The sequence below is a fragment of the Eufriesea mexicana genome, unplaced genomic scaffold (genome assembly GCF_001483705.2).
Source record: "Eufriesea mexicana isolate 0111107269 unplaced genomic scaffold, ASM148370v2 scaffold9249, whole genome shotgun sequence".
Taxonomy (NCBI): domain Eukaryota; kingdom Metazoa; phylum Arthropoda; class Insecta; order Hymenoptera; family Apidae; genus Eufriesea; species Eufriesea mexicana.
In genome coordinates, this window is record NW_016916956.1 from 101,988 (window position 1) to 119,293 (window position 17,306).

The 17,306-nt window shown below is 37.1% G+C and overlaps 1 protein-coding gene across 1 annotated transcript in view; it reads right to left on the bottom strand.

Moving 5' to 3' along the window:
- Positions 1 to 8,160, bottom strand: part of LOC108553083 (uncharacterized) — a 105,125-nt gene extending 96,965 nt beyond the window's left edge. The window contains 1 exon segment of the mRNA XM_017907852.1: positions 8,014 to 8,160. The gene's annotated coding sequence lies outside the window, so the exon portion shown is untranslated.
- Positions 8,161 to 17,306: the final 9,146 nt, after the last annotated feature.

Sequence of the window (17,306 nt, forward strand, 5' to 3'; positions counted from 1 at the left end):
CTACCAATCAGTAGACAGACGAAGCTTATAAAACCACCGACAGAACAGTCACGAAGAGAGTTCTCCTAAAATACAGTCCACTTAACACTTCGAAGCTAGATAGAACCTTCCTCAAAGAACCATCCGTCACTAATCGTCGCCAACTAAGATCGACCTAGTGACGATATACAGCCGGGATATTTTCCCTATTATTGTTTCCAATGCATGCACACACGCGATATCAATCTCCGATTTTTCCCTCTTTATAAAATATCAGCGTATCGCATTTCACGCGAACAAGTGGAAAAGCAGTTCAAGAATTATTTCATAACCTTTCCGCGTTCGAATTTGAATAAAATAATTTAATATTTACCACGCAGAATTACGGTACTCGTAATCAAATTATTTTCAGCGTTTGTGCTTTTTTGTCCATTAACTTTTAATAAATATTGGTAATACTTCTGTAAAATTGATTTTACTCGTAACAAAAGATAAATGCCTGAAAATAATGAAAATAATGGAAATAATGGAGATAAATCGGCTAAAGCTGTCTGCAAATTTTCAATAGCGCTGTTCTGATCAAACTTCACACGTGAACATAGGATTTGGGAAGAGATATCGACCGGATTTTTTTTATTTTAATTTAGCACGTTGAAACAATAGGAAAAATTGTGTTTGTTCTTGTATGTGTACGCAAGCATTCGGAAAATACACTATGAAAAGAACAAAGTTGAACGTGAACTAGAAATGCGCTTCCAAGTGTGGTAGTGGTTACATAGATTTTTAAGTATATATGTGTTGGGATGAGTGAAACAAGTATGCATGGGATTCCAATATGTAATGAACTCAGGTTATGATAAATGAGTATGCGTGTAATGATTGAGGTGTGTGTGAATTGTGTATGTCAACGTAATGTATGAAGAAGAAAGAAAAAAAGTGTGATTTCGGATACGTTAGTTGCAATTGAGTTATAATAGTGAGAAGTCCTGTGATAGAGTAATTGCGAGAAAATAATTATATTTAAACGTTATATTTGTGTTTTATAATCTTTCTAATTAAATAAAGAGTTGTTCTTGTTGTTATTAAATTTCATCCACTAACATCAAGACCCAAATAAGCGTTAAATATGGTCTTGTAACATTTCAAAATAACCAAAATGATGGTGACCGAAACCAGAACCTAATCAAAATTTTTTATTTGTTTACACAGCAAAGATTAGGGAATGTGCATTTCATTTTTCTTCCATTTCTATCTAGATCAAACGTACCTCCATTTCGATACAGTTAATCGTAAATGATATATCCGAACGTCTATAATATTTTGTTACAACACCAACACCGAAGTGCATCGCTGACCATCGATAAACAGTATCAGAAGCGTTCATTATACTAGCTAACGACAGATTAGGAGATGATCAAGGTAACGCCAATCAAAGCCTATACCATATATCATTTGGAAGTGAGCAACCCATCATGACCAATCCCAATTGATTACGTCCAAATGCTTCGAATTACTCGAATAGCACTCGATGGTTTTCTCCATTTAGTGAACGTATATTTCGATGTGGAAGAATAACAAATTAAAAAATAAGCAAAATAAATAAATACGTAAATTATAAAAACACTAAATAAAGTTATCAAGAAGCTTACGTTAAGGAACGTAATTTTATATCTTAATTACGCAAACAAGTTGAAAATTTTCGTAATAACGCGAGGTAAGCAGTAATACGGTAAGTGTGGGTAAATTTTGTCTAAATGTGTATAAATACATAGACAACATAGAATGTAAGGTTAGAACGAGGATGAGAATGAATACTAATATTGTGTCGGATCATCCACTGACACGAGCTACTTGCTTGGGTTGCACCACTGTATCGCAGTGGCTGCTCGTTACCAAGTAACAATCTCTTAACACGTAATATTTAATTTAATATTAAAATATGTAGCCTTTGTATTAAGCTTTGCTATCATCGACTTTACTAACTTCATTGAAACAAGATCTAAAGTTTAATTTTGTTTGACTGGCCTAGTTTACTTACACCTATATTACATGTGGAATTTTGCAAAATTTACTCTGAAATAATGTCATATTTTAGAAATTCGGTATTACGAGCTTAAGATATGCCGCAATGTACGATATTAAAACAAGAACGGTTTTTCATCGATAGGAATAATATAAATTGTGTCACGAATATGCCGAGGCCTTCGAATTAAGAAACGAAACAACGGAATAATGACAAAATCTACGAGTACTATATTAAAACGATACTTGGTTTTTACGTTTCGTATACTTCAAACATGCAAAGAATTTTATTTTTCCGAAATAATTCCGACTCTTCTAACATGAAACTGCTATTCCGATTAAACAATTCACCAGTAACAGGTTAACCCTTTGCACTCAAAAGGCAACTCTCGTTGTCAGTCACCGTTTGTTTCAATACCTGGAAGCCTGAGTAACGAGTATGAGATATTACTAGATTAGAAATAACTCCACGCGAAATATCGAAATGAAATACACTTGATTTTCTCTTTTTATTTTAACATAAATGGTATCACCGAGATAAGAAAAATATAAGAAAAGCTTCGAATTATTATATCTTCATATCGAGGAAATTTTCCAGTGCACAGGGATAATAATTTGAACAACCAATTGCATTTCCTACCACGTTAAACGTGGAATTGGTACTGTTGATTTTAATCATTTTACTATTATTCGATATCTTTCCTAATCCTTTGGACTCGAAGACTTTTTCGTCGTAAACAGCAATTCGAAGCTTTTCTTAGATTTTCATAAGCTCGCTGGTACTCTTTATGCCAAAATAAAAGAAGAAAATCGTGCATTTGTGTGACAAATGAACGAATAGAATTATTTTATTTCGATATTTCGCGCGAAGTTGATAATATAATTATCATCATTAGTTATTTGAGTTATAGCATTGAAGCAAACGATGACTGAGAGTCACCTCTCGAGTGCAAAGGGTTAATAATCAACGACAGATGATGCAGTATGTCGATAAAAATGAGAATACGACCTAATATAACATTTAATAACGCGCTGATCAGGCAGAATTAGACACGTACTCGTATAACGCGAAATAATTTCCAAAATGCGATATCGAGGTATGATTGCGTTGAACACTCGAAGCAACTTCCAACGAATCGATAACGCCATACTTAAGATGCACATATATATTAAAAGGGGAATCAGAATTTCAAAGGAAGCATCGTTAAAGTACACTTGCATAACCGGGCCACTTTATTAATATTTTGCAACGATTGCACGTAAAACTCTTCCGTAGAAGCTATTTTCCTATACCTTGCGAGCTTTATCCTTCCCGGCAGTTTAACTTTTTTAAGTTTCCACCGGCATATACTGTCAACCCTTTACGTACTTTCAAACTTTACTAACTGTAAACCTATATAATTTCCCGTACGTTGCAGAACCGAGCCGTTCGAAAAGACTAACACGATTATTCATAAAAATTAAATAACAAACTCTAAATTAATCGAGGCCCGTACACCCTGTAGAAAATCCCTGCAAACACGTTGTCCCGCGTTTTTTAACCGGCATAACGTTTTCACCACCAAGTGAAAATCCTAACAAGTTTCTCATTTAAAATAAGTAATTTAGAGCACGTTTACTTCACCTGTGTGCTTTTAGTTCTTCCCGTATTTCTGACTCATTTTTAAACAAGCAAACGAGATTCCGCGGTCGGCAAGCAATTCGGCTAAAAAGAGGAATGCGTATCTACCAGGAGAAAACGTACCCCACATTCTCGTCAGCTTGTTCAAACGAATATAGAATTAAAGTATATATCGATAGAATTTAATGCCCTATTACGCGAACTTCATTTCTGTATTTCATTCGAGAATAAAAAAGGGAGAGAGAGAGAGAGAGAAATCGAATGATAAAATAACATTTCATTATTCTAGATAGAAAATTACTTTTGAATCGACGTTGAATCATTTTTAATTCTTTGTCTTCTCAAATTGAACACGATAATTGCGACTCTCTAGACCAATAAATTGCCAATAAATTTTGAATTTTTAACACTAGGTTTACAGACGCTATCTGTATACCTATTTCTAAGGACACTTGTCAAATTGACAGGTAAAGAAAACCACGTGCCCTTTTTTTTCTTAACGATTAGTTTAATTTAAAAACAATTATATATTATATTAACAGTCTTACTATAAGTTAACTAAATCTGTTACCATATATATTTGGAGCAACCCTTCCGTCAAATTCACGGGTTCCGTAAATCTAGTGTTAAGCAAACGTTGTTACGAAGCTGTGACGAAATGAGACGAAACACAAATAGGAAATACTTTGTATCGTCTTATAGCTAGGAATATGAAAGGAAGTATGGTATTATCAGAGTATCTCAACGTGGATTAATAGTAGCAAATATCCCGGTAATCATAAACGATTTAGCCCTGATCCCCCTTACTTGTAATATCGATTACGCGATGCTCCTCACCGGTGACCCGAATCCATGGCTCGACATTTAATTATTCGATCAATAAAGTAACGTGTCCGATGATTGAATTCCATGTCCGGATCGATCGTCGCGGATTCGATCTTCCGATTCCGCACGATTATACGTCCAGGGAAATCGTCGGCTTGGATTGCACCGTTCACGTTGACACGTTTGTCAAGCTCGACTCTATTCCTGACGGTGTTCAGGTTCGATGGAAATTGAACGGACGGCTTACGAGCTCCGTTCGCTGTACCGAGTCGTTTACATGCTAGACTGGAATAAGATGGATAGCCGATCGTGTAAACCATTATTCGACATGGCGCGTGCAATCGATTATCGAAATAACGCGTCAGCTCACTGTCTTCTGCCAACTGTATGCCTCCACTGATCCTAGACACCCGCGTACCTTCTTCGTGACTTTCTCAGTTTCCACGGTTCAAAGATCGAGGTCCAGAATTCGAGTTTCGCTTTGGCTTTCTCCTTTCGTACAAGATGGCTAAAAGTTTCACCGGAGATCGGCTTTGCCGCCAAGTTCAGAAGAACGCGCGGGACCTCGCGTGTCGAAGGATCGACCAGTTCACTCTGCGATCATTTTTCAGAACGCTACGTGACAGTAAATTCGTCGACTTCTTTCGAAAGGATGCGAGAGAAAAATAAGCGAAACCGCAATGACTGACGCTTTGCGAGGATGACGCAAAGGAAGCCGGCTTCACCGATTCATATCGCTGGCGTATATCCACGATCCAAACTCGAGGTGCATTCGGTGTACTCCACGTGCGATATAGTTAGTAATTTCGATCGTAATTAATTGGAAAGACAGGCACGAAATTTGCTGACGACTTGAAGTTTAACAACGATTAATCGAACTTTTATTCGAGGAGAGCGTGTTAATTCTCCGACATTCTTGGATCGCTATGCAATCTTGCTCGTACCACGCTTTTCGTATATTTTTCGATATAATTTATAATGGCTATATGCAGTGGTTATCGCAATTTATTTCAAATTTAGTCAAATTTAGCAAAGTAAAATTACAAAGTTGTAATACTCTGGAATACGTGGGAAGCACAAATGGAAAGATAGAACGAGACGATAAAATTAATTACTCGGCGTAAGCTTCCATTTCCGACGAAATATGTTTAAAAAAATGCAGGGAACAACTTAATTAAGAATCTTAACTACACGATTCCGTATGTGCTTTTTATCGTCCTAGGATTTTATCGTCTTCATATGCCAAGCATGGAAAGTTGCGAGTCATCGCTGTTAACGAAAATATAGCTCAATCTAACCTCCTTTTTATTCCTATAATTAATGAAACTTTCCAACGCCCGTTAATATAATTAAACCTTTCAATTTTTCAAAGTCATAAAAATTTCTCGCCTCTCGTTGCGATAGGTCGATCAACTTTAAAATAGGATGATACGCGAAACGTCAGGTTTGCGATAGCACTTCCGATTCTTGCTAAAAGTTCAGCGGATCTCTTTTGGAAAGGTATAGCAGACTATGGCCTAATAAAAATATTACGGGAAACTAGCCTCCGATACTTTAATGACTAGCACAATCGTTCGCCGAGAAAGTATTTCATAGGAAAGCAGCGGAGGCAGGATACGAGAGGAAGTGAGGAGTAACGACTCTCGACTAAGAAGCGCAGACCTATTCTCAGGGCGGTAACCTCGAACGGACAAGCAGAGAAGCGGCACCGAGCTCGCGTCGAGCCTTTGTTAAAGGGACAATTAGCATTCTGCATACTGGAAAGCTGGTGAAGATGCAACGCTGCGTCGAGAACATTAAGAAAATGCCGAATGGTTCGCGGTTCGTTGCAACCTGCTCGCGATTTACATTTGTCTGGCCAGAAAGCAGGGTCAACGCCGACCAATCCCGTACATCTTCGTTTCCGGTCCCGTGTTTATACGACAAATTGCTTCTGAAGCTACAGGGAATGAAATTCTGTTTGTGGATGTTCTCGAACGTCGCGGGAACCTTTATATATCGAGAACACAGGCATTCTCAGGAAAGAGGAAGAGGAAATTGCTGCCCTTGTTTTTGTGCAACTTTGTCCAAGTCTATCGAACTCTAATTCTATGGTAATCCCGAGCGAACATAGACGAAGATTGAATTCGGCAGTGTGCGCGTATCGAACAACGATGAAAAATGTTCCCGGCTTTTACAGGCTGAGGAATTTTAACGAAGTGGCTTTTGACATAAAATTCACTGATTCGAATATACCTAAGCGACGTCCCACTCTTCGTATTTCTTTAAAGCTTTGACGAACGTTAATTCTTAGACCACGAATTCACGCGGATAATCCGGATATCCGAATTCGATATCACCCATATGCGAGTTTGTATCGATTATCGAATGACCTGGTCTAACCTTACAATGGACTCTTATGGACCGACTATAAGCCATTCATAACGACATGGTTGCTCTCTGTACCGACCACTTCCTTTTATATACTTCAGCCGAGGTAAGGCAAGGAACTTATTACCAGATCAATTTTCTATTTTTTCCTTTATCTTGACTCTGCTGTAATTTCCTTTCATCTAAGATAACATACTGCAAAGTATCTTTATAATGCGCTAAAGAAATTTAATTAAAGAAAAACAGACAAATTTTGAGGTTATATATGTAGGAATAAGATCACCGTCTGTGACAGTGCTCTTTTGTCCAGGTATGACTGTAAAGCGCATGGGGACGTTTGGGCGGAATGTTTCTGGAAGTATCGGTTGCAAGTGAAGAGTGGAAGTCTAGGAATGCATCCGAGTGTTTGGACTACGTGATCCACTGGGGACAAGGCTATGAGGAGTGCGTGAGAAAAGCGCGATTGAGTGCAAGGTTTAACCATTTGTGTCCCAAGCAGCGCGATCGCGCTCAACTTTGCCGATGCATGTACGTCGCATAGTGCCAACAAGCGCTATTGCGACGATTGGGATTTTGCGACATAAAATTAAACAAGCGCTATCGCGCCGTTTGGACTACATCGCACTCGATTAAGGCAAGCGTTATCGCGCTGTTCAGGGTTTTTCGACCGTGTTCCTTCGAAAGCCTCAGGACTCAAGTGGTTAAATAAGGGTGCATGGGCGTGAGACGAACAGTTCTTTGAGTAGTTCTTTGAGAGGAGTTCTGAGGATGGCATTTTTTGGGAAGAGTTCGTTGAGAGATAGTCAGTGTGAAAGGTCATAGCGTCTAGAATAAACCTTAAATTAGTTCGCAATAAATCATACTTTTTATTATCTACCATCGTCGTTTTGCTGCCACCTAAACAATTCCTACGCATTATGTAGATATCGCTAATGAAAATTTCAAAATTTAGTAAAACAAATGAATTGAAAAGAAAACGATACATTTACAAAGGACAAGATAACAGAAAACTGAATTCTAATTTGCAATCTTAGATAAATTAATTATATGATTATAGCCACATGTAAAAGTACAAAGCATTTTACTACATTAATTGAGATAATTATATGAAAATATCTATTTTGTCCATAGCATACGTATCTAATAAAGTATAAAATACAATAAAATAATACTTCTTTATTCTGTAAGAAACTCACCGACAAATGGATTTCGACGATCGCCGACGGACGGGCCTTGGCGGTCACCATCAAACGGGTCTTATCGATCGCCGGCAAAGGAATCACAATAACACTGTGCACGATAAAACCTTCGATCGTTATGGAAAGATTGAGAACAAAGATCACCGCCGAAAAGAGGAAGCCGCCACGCGTAAGGAGATAACAGCGAGTAACCAGTGAGAGACCTTCGAATAAAATAAATCTTTTTGAGACCACACGATTTTGAGTTTTCACCAGTATTCCTTCGTATCACTCTTACTACACCACATACAATTATTTACAATCTAAACATAAAATCTATAATGGATTTTAGATTACTACACAGTAACATGTGACTTGTACTCACATCTCTTTATTAAACGTGGTCCTTCAAAATCGTCGAAAAATCGAAAAAACAACTAAAAAACTGCCTTTACAAACCTATGCTAACCAAATATACTAATGGATATATATGTAAAAACGCAGAATCACTATACGATTTGTTCTATCGCTACTTTATTTTGCACACGGTTAATCAAAATCAAAGAAAACGGAAAAATTATTAAAAAACTGCGTCCCCAAAGGTATACTAACCAAATATCACAATCAACAGACAAAATCTACAATCTATAAACAAAATTGTGTATCTACGCAGTATTACAATGCTATCTGCACTTCTGCCACTTTATTTCACACATCAAACGTCAAAATGAAAGAAAAATTACGAATCTTATTTAAAAAAAGAGCTATGTTAACCAAATATCGTAATCTACAAACGAAATTTAGAATCTATAATCGAATGCCTTATTACGCGGTATCATTATACGATTTCCACTCCCACCAATTTATTTCACACATCAAACGTCAAGATGGACGAAAAATTGGCGGGACAACTAACAAAGTCTTTTCGAAGCACTGGGTGCCATCTATCGTAATGAACAATAAATATCAAAACTCTATAATTGAATTTACGCTATTACGTAATATCATTACACCATTTGCATTCACACATCTTTTTTTCACAGAACACATCAAAATCGGGGAGAAATGCGGAAAACTATTAAAAAATTGCGTTTTCATAGGTATACTGACCAAATATCATAATTGACACACGAAATCCACGAAATATGAACGAAATTGTGTACCGGCGTAATATCATTATACCGTTTGCACCCACACTTCTTTCTTTCATACATAGCACATTAAAATCGAAGAAAAATGCGAAAAACTATTAAAAAATTGCGTTTTCACAGCTATGTTAACCAAATATCGTAATATACAATCGAAATTTAGAATCTATAATCGAATGTGTTATTACGCGTATCATTATACGATTTCCACTCCCGCCAATTTATTTCACACATCAAACGTCAAGATGGACGAAAAATTGGCGGGATAACTAACAAAGTCTTTTCGAAGCACTGAGTGCCATCTATCGTAATGAACAATAAATATCAAAACTCTATAATCGAATTTACGCTATTACGTAATATCATTACACCATTTGCATTCACACATCTTTTTTTCACAGAACACATCAAAATCGGGGAGAAATGCGGAAAACTATTAAAAAATTGCGTTTTCATAGGTATACTGATCAAATATCATAATTGACACACGAAATCCACGAAATATGAACGAAATTGTGTACCGGCGTAATATCATTATACCGTTTGCACCCACACTTCTTTCTTTCATACATAGCACATTAAAATCGAAGAAAAATGCGAAAAACTATTAAAAAATTGCGTTTTCACAGCTATGTTAACCAAATATCGTAATATACAATCGAAATTTAGAATCTATAATCGAATGTGTTATTACGCGTATCATTATACGATTTCCACTCCCGCCAATTTATTTCACACATCAAACGTCAAGATGGACGAAAAATTGGCGGGATAACTACCAAAGTCTTTTCGAAGCACTGAGTGCCATCTATCGTAATGAACAATAAATATCAAAACTCTATAATCGATTCACACTATTACGTAATATCAATACATCATTTGCAATCACACATCTTTCTTTCACAGAACACATCAAAATCGGAGAAAAGTGCGAAAAATTATTAAAAAATTGCGCTTTCATAGGTATACTGACCAAATATCATAATTGACAGACGAAATCTACAAAATATGAACAAAATTGTGTACCCACGTAATATCATTATACCATTTGCACTCACACTTCTTTCTTTCATACATAGCACATTAAAATCGAAGGAAAATTTGGAAAACTATTAAAAAAACTGCGTGTTTCAAGGTAAGCTAACCAAATATAATCGACAGACAAAATCTGGAACCTATTATCGATTTTAGATTATTAATCAATATTATTATACAATTCGCACCAACGACTCTTTCTTTCATACATAGCATATCAAAATTGAAGAAAAATTGGAAAAACTATTAAAAAACTGTTTTCAAAGGTATGGTAACCAATATTATAATTGATAGATGAAATCTACAATCTATAAACGAAACTGTGTATCTACGAAGTATTATTATACGATTTGCACACACACTTTTTCCTTTCATACATAGCACATCAAGATTGAAGAATAATTGGGATAACTATTTAAAAAAATCGCCTTTTCAAAGCTATATTAAACAAATATCGTAATCGACAATCGAAGTTTAGAACCTATCATCGATTTTAGGTTATGTCTCAGTATCATTATACGATTATAAAAGACATTCGTCACAGAATGGAAGAAAAATAGGGAATACTATTAAAAATCTGTGTTCTCAAAGGTATGCTAACCAAATATCATAATTGACAGACGAATTCTACAATCTATAAACGAAACTGTTTACCTACGAAGTATCATTATGTGATTTATACTGTCACCACTTTATTTTGCACAGGGCGCGTCAGAATCGAAGGAAAATAGGGAATACTACCAGAAAACTGTCTGTTCAATGCTATTTTATTCAGGTATTATAACTGACGATCGATATCTGTAGTCTACAGTCAATATTACGTCACTACACTGTATCATTTTGTTTATGCACGCTGTATCGTCACTTCATTCCACATATGGTATGTTACAACCGAATAAAAATTTGCAGTTAGATATCCTGATTGCGGTAATGATTTATCAGTTTCTTAAATTTATGCGATAGGTCATTCGTAAATATTACAATGTGCCGAAGATAACCTACATTTACAATATTACACAATAATAACTTATCCTACACGTTATAGATTTAGAATGTATATTTCGTCCATTGCAGCGATTAAAACATCGAATAATGATAACAATACTTCACAACATGACTTGAGAAGACATTGGAAATTCACTTTACCGCGTGAAAATATTTCACCGCGTGTCACCGATATGTTCGAACTGGCATCGACTTGAGGTTAACTGCGATTAGTAAACAATGCGTCGTTGACGCGGGAAGATACTTCATATATGAAACAATCATGTGTGTACGTATCGATGTAATATATTAAACAATGTGTCTTATAGTATTAATAACAAAGGAGCAAATAAAAATATATTTCTATTATGAAAATAACAAATTAAAAAGTGCTTAACCTTCGTCATTATGTCAAATTATTGTTAAATTATTATGATTTTCAATGGCAGTTTATTTTAATTAAATTAAAATCATATAATAATATAGATGTCTTTAATGTCAAAGAAAAGCTCATATAAATAAAAAGTTTTTGAGAATTAAAATAACATTTTAATTGAATTTTTCATTAATCATTGATATTTCTTTTAGGTAATAGCGGAAGTAAAAATTAAAACAACAAAAAACTAGCTTAATGCTGCATATTTCTCAACAGCGCAATTTATTTTCAGTTTAATATGGAATAAATTATTTCTTATAAGAGTGCTTTAAAATGGGATCTACAGAGGAATAAAAGTCCAACGGAATGCTGGAAAAATACTAACGAAAATTGAGGGTAATGGGAGATGAATTATAGGTAATTAATTACCGAAAAAGTATATTCCTGAAAGATTTATATGTTATACTAACATCTGTCTCTCGTACCTTTACCTAAATATTTGTACCAATTACTAGTCGCGTGCTTTAAAAGATCTCCTCGTATTTATCATTGCGGTGTTTTTGTTTATTTCAGCATTTTAGTTGAATATTTATATTAAAATCGACAAACACTAAAAATAAACAGTGGACAAAATGTAATTAAAGAGAGAGATTTAAAATTACTTCGTGAATATTGGAATATTATGGTTTACAAGTTTGTCTAATTAAATACTACAATCTCGATTTATTCACCATTAGAAGGAATACAGTTTAATCGAAATAAGAAAGAAGTTCCATTCAATTTCTGGAAAATATAAAAAGGTAAAGATTCGAAACATAGCCAATCTTCGCTAAATTTTTACATTCTTAAATTTTACTATAGAAATTCGTTAAAATCGAAATGCCGATAAATATTTCAATCTCAAAAGATGAAAACTATATTTGCATACGTGCAAAATGAAGAAGCATAATGAAAAAATGTAAGTATAAATAACTTGAATTCCATATACATACATTTTCATACATCGAACAAACATCTTTCACATGCTCACAATTTCTTTCTACTACACTTATGATAATTATTATTTTACATCAGCAGGATTTCCCAACATGACCAGGGAATTTCGTATTCGATCCCCCGAAACGAAATGAAGATATAAAAGAAAATTCGAAATCAAACAGACATTCCAACTTTTCCAGCGTTCGACCGAGACCGTGATTCAGCGATCAGATTGTTTTTGACAATCGAAACTTTCCTTATTGCACGAAAACGTTATTATTAAGCTTTCACGGGGAAAGTTTTGGCCGAATATACGTAGGTAAGTCGTCCAATTTACCAAGAATTCGTTTGTCAGGGTAACGACGATTCGAATTTCGTGCGTTCGTAACGAGAGTAGGAGGATTAAATTTAGGAGTAGCCAGCTATCGTTTCGTATTGAATGCCGTCGTAGCCGTTGGTACACTCTTTGACAAGGCTAGCTGGGTTTTTGATGAGACGACCGGTCGTTAGACCAGTTTTCGAGGTTTTTATTTAAGTTGGCGCGTGCTCATGGACGGCATCAACGTTCGCCGCGTACCGCGTCTTTCCGCCGCTTTTTGAATACCAACCCTGTGCCACCACATACGTCATAATTATCGCGAGTTAAGATGTCCCGAGCATTTTTTTTTTTTTTTTTCTCCCAGTCGCCGTTCAGGAAACTAATTAGCTACCGCATAACGAGCGTCGCGCGAACAAAAAGAAGTCACGTAATTAGGCGCCGCTAGAGGCTCGAGCTGGTATCGATTCCCCGCGAAAGATGCACGGTCACCGGACGAATATTACGATACATCGAACATAAACGGTGATTGTAACGTGGAGATCACGATAAGAACATTTTAGATAGCAGAGTTTGGTTCTAGAGTTTCGACAATGATTCCGTAAAGAGCTATTCGCGATAAACTTTCTCCTCCGCTTTGAAATTTAACGCGTTCGACGTCACTCTTTGTTAAGTAATGATTCACGATGATGTACAACAGAGGGGAAGGTGGTGGTTTATACACGTGTGGCGAATTGCCGAATTAAACGTCCGTGTGTTGCCCTTTGAATCGTTTGAATGGCTCATAGCGCGATCGACCATAAATTTGACGCTGCGAGTATCTTTTGTATTCGCGGTCCAAAAGCTTTAATGACAATTATGCATTGTAGAGTAAAAATTGTCCCTAGCTCGCAAATGCCGGAATATTCGATGTAAAGTGTTGAACGAAACTGCAGAAGTTTCTACAAATAAAGAGATAACACGAAGCCACTACTTACCACTCTTCAATTACATTTCTACAATACTCCGCGACACTCGAATTAACGACAAGCTTCAACGAGAAATTTTAAACGAAACGATTTAAATTAACCGATCATGCCTATTTTCTCATTCTAAAATTTCGCTTTTATTAGTCGCGAAGGAAGAAAAGTATTCGTTGACGCGAGATGTGACGAAAATAAACGAATGCACTAACCGGGAAAATATTGCGATACGTTATACAATGGTTATTTAATATTACAATTGGAACTGTATACAAATTGCTCGAATTAAACATTTATTATTAAGGTATTCATGTTAAAATCATATCACGTTTATTCAATATTCAATGTTATTTCACGCACGGTAGCACGGAATTTCTATCGGTCGATAAACCGCACGAATGAAAACAAACGTCACTAGTCGTCGAATTTCTTATCCGTAATTCGATGAAAACGAAACCGTCGGATCTTTCAGTCTTCCACCACATCTACCAGCGTTATAAGCTTTAAAACGAACACGACGAGGTATCCACGTCTTTAAAATTTCTCAACTTTCCCGCGCAAACAACTTCTCGACACGAAAACTCGGAAACTTTGTCGGAAGCTCGGTGAACGATGTTCATCGCATTAATTTCGAAAAGAGGCGCTCGGAAATTTGCATAACACGTGTAAACGATTAAACTGTCCGCGTAGAAGGAACAATGAAAACCGCGATGAAAGAAATTCCAGCCGAAAGTTTGCAATAAATTACACACGAGAGATCGTTCGGAGGAAAGTTTAGTCGTGACACAACGAATTCCGCGAAAGCAACACCGTTTATCTGTCTCGTAACTGTCATGCAACGAAAATGAAACGAGGTAAAATGAATTCTCTTTCGTAACTTACCGACGATAATCCACCGTTCGCGTTTTCAAGTGTCGTCACAGTATCGTGCAGGCGGTTTCTCTTCTGACAAATCACGACAACATAACTCACAACTCGTGCAGCACGGTCGGCTGGCGACTGACTGCTTGCAGTTTGAAAGCTCGCAAGTCTTAGAAGCGACCTCTGCCACCACCACGTGCTTCCGATGGATCCGCCGACGGCAACGCCGCGAGTGGTGATCCTATGAAACCCCTTCTTTGTCCTGGAAAATCTTCGTAAGCTCGAGCTTTTCCATCCGCAACACCCGATCCAACAACTTGATATCGCTCCGATGATCAACGCGCCGTGGAAACTACAAATAAAAGGAGGCTTTGTCGTTGCGGTCCCTGTAATCCGTTTGCAGTTGCAACTTGCATTCATCGCTGAAACCTACAAGGATTTACGATAACGCCGTGTGCAATCCTTTTTTATTTTTTTCCTCTTTTCTTCCTTTGTTTCCTTTTTCGTTCGTTCGCGGATAGCCGAATGCACGTTTTTGCTCTATTGAAATTGATAGTTTATACGGCTATCGAATTTCGTTATCTTTCGGAAAAACTGTTACAGAATTTCGCGTGGTCTCGACAGATAGGTGAAAGGTGAAACGTAACGTTTGCAATTCCATTAACCTTTTCATAAGTGTTTCATATTTTCTCAAAAGTAGAAGTAACTTTTGTTTCCAAACTGACGAAAATATTTCTTTCATCCAAGAGTACAGATACACGAAACCTTCCCAATTTCCACGAAGGGTATACACGGGCAATATAAAAAGCTTTCCAGACAATTTCACCAACCTATGCTCCCATTCCAATCGATATTCAACGATCGTCGTTGAAACACGTGCATCCCGCTGCTTTAGGCATTGATTAATATTAGGTCCTCCGTTTCAAGCATACGTACATTCAAGCGTACATACGTATTCGGCGTTCTTCTCTGGTTATTTTCAAAGTGATTTAACTTTCTGGAATATTCTCTCGAAGGTAGATATAACTCTAATTTTGAACAACTAACGTAACCATTCCCTCCTCGACAGTTCTTTCTGAGAAGGCACGAAATACGGGCACAAGAAGCGTAGCTTTTAAGCTTCGATGAAGCGTAAAACGTATGTAAAGTATAAAAATTTTTTCAGGAAATCCGAGGAAATGCAAGGAAATCAGTGCACAATTTCTCGAATGAATCCTCTGGCTGTAGTCGGTATTCAACGATCGTCGTTAGAATACTTGTTATTCGAGGCATTGATTAAAATTAAGCTCTCCGTTTGAAGCATCGCGTGGCGTACGAACGAGACCGGAACGTCAAAGCTGGAATAACGAAAGCTCGAGACGTTTTTGAGTAATAAGGAAAGAGCGGATCTCGGTCGTTGCTTTCATCCATCGAGCAAAGTGAAATATTACCGAGCGTTTAATCGCGACGAAACTCTCGCAAATTTCCGTCGATCCCTCAACATATTTGCCGCGCGTATGATCCACAGCGAATGAAGATTCCAACTGACGAAGATTGATCGATCCCCATTGAACGTATCGTTGCGAGGTATTATACGTTGGAATTGGCGGTCGGTCGCCGTGGTTCCTTCGAGCCCGAAATAGTCTTTATTGTCGTACGGCGGGCATTCTCTGTGAAAAACAAAAGCATGAATGACTTGTGCGGGACACACGTGCTCGTAAATCTCCGGCTTGTGACACGGCTGCGACCTTCCAATTACATTCGATGGATTAATCTCACGATCGAATCGCTGCCCGACGTTTTCGGGCCGATGACCTACAACGAGGAACCATTCCATCGTTTGTTTGCTTCTTCCCGTCTCTGCCTTTTTTTCTAATCATCCACCATGGTGTCGGTGGCCGAGCGATCCTACCCTCGCAGCTGTTCAGCATGTCCAATCGTTTAAAAACTCGTTTAAAAGTCCCCCGGGTCGATACACGAATTTTCGGACGGCTGGCATAGCAGCACGTGGGCAGAGGATAATCTCTCGCGATTTTCATCCACGCTTTTTGCACGCGTGCATGTCGCGTTCCTTTTCAGATTGGATTTTTATTTATAACAAGAAAAACCATTCCCGCCGAGTCTCCTGCTTTATCATATCGATGTTAGCAACAGCGTCCTGGCTACGCGACCGCTTTCACAGAAGTGCAATTGAAATTCTATCGCAGTTTCAGTTCTATCGATTCATCCTCGCTCCCCGGTTTATCCGCAGTTTGTTAAGAAACGTTAAACGTTGGCTTCGAGGCGGTATGAAATTAAAATCCTGATAGAAATTGGATATCCTGTCCGGCGATAATAAAACGAATTTCAAATTTTCTTTCTATCCTTTATCTCGTTCCGTGCAATTTGATTTTTCATATGCAGCACAATGTAAATGTTTATAATTGAACGTACACGTTGATTCCATTTTGTTCCTATATTTTTTCCAATGTAGAAACTGTTTTGTAAATTAACAGTGATTGCGCTGTATTCGTGCTCTCTACCGTGTATGAATGCAGGGATATGTTTTGATTGGTAAATATAGGGAATCAACATGTTATTTAATTCCAATATATTTTGTTTACGAGCTAAAGAGACTCAAGAGTAAGGTACAAACTAAAAGATTAAACTAATTACGCAATTCACACTTGCAT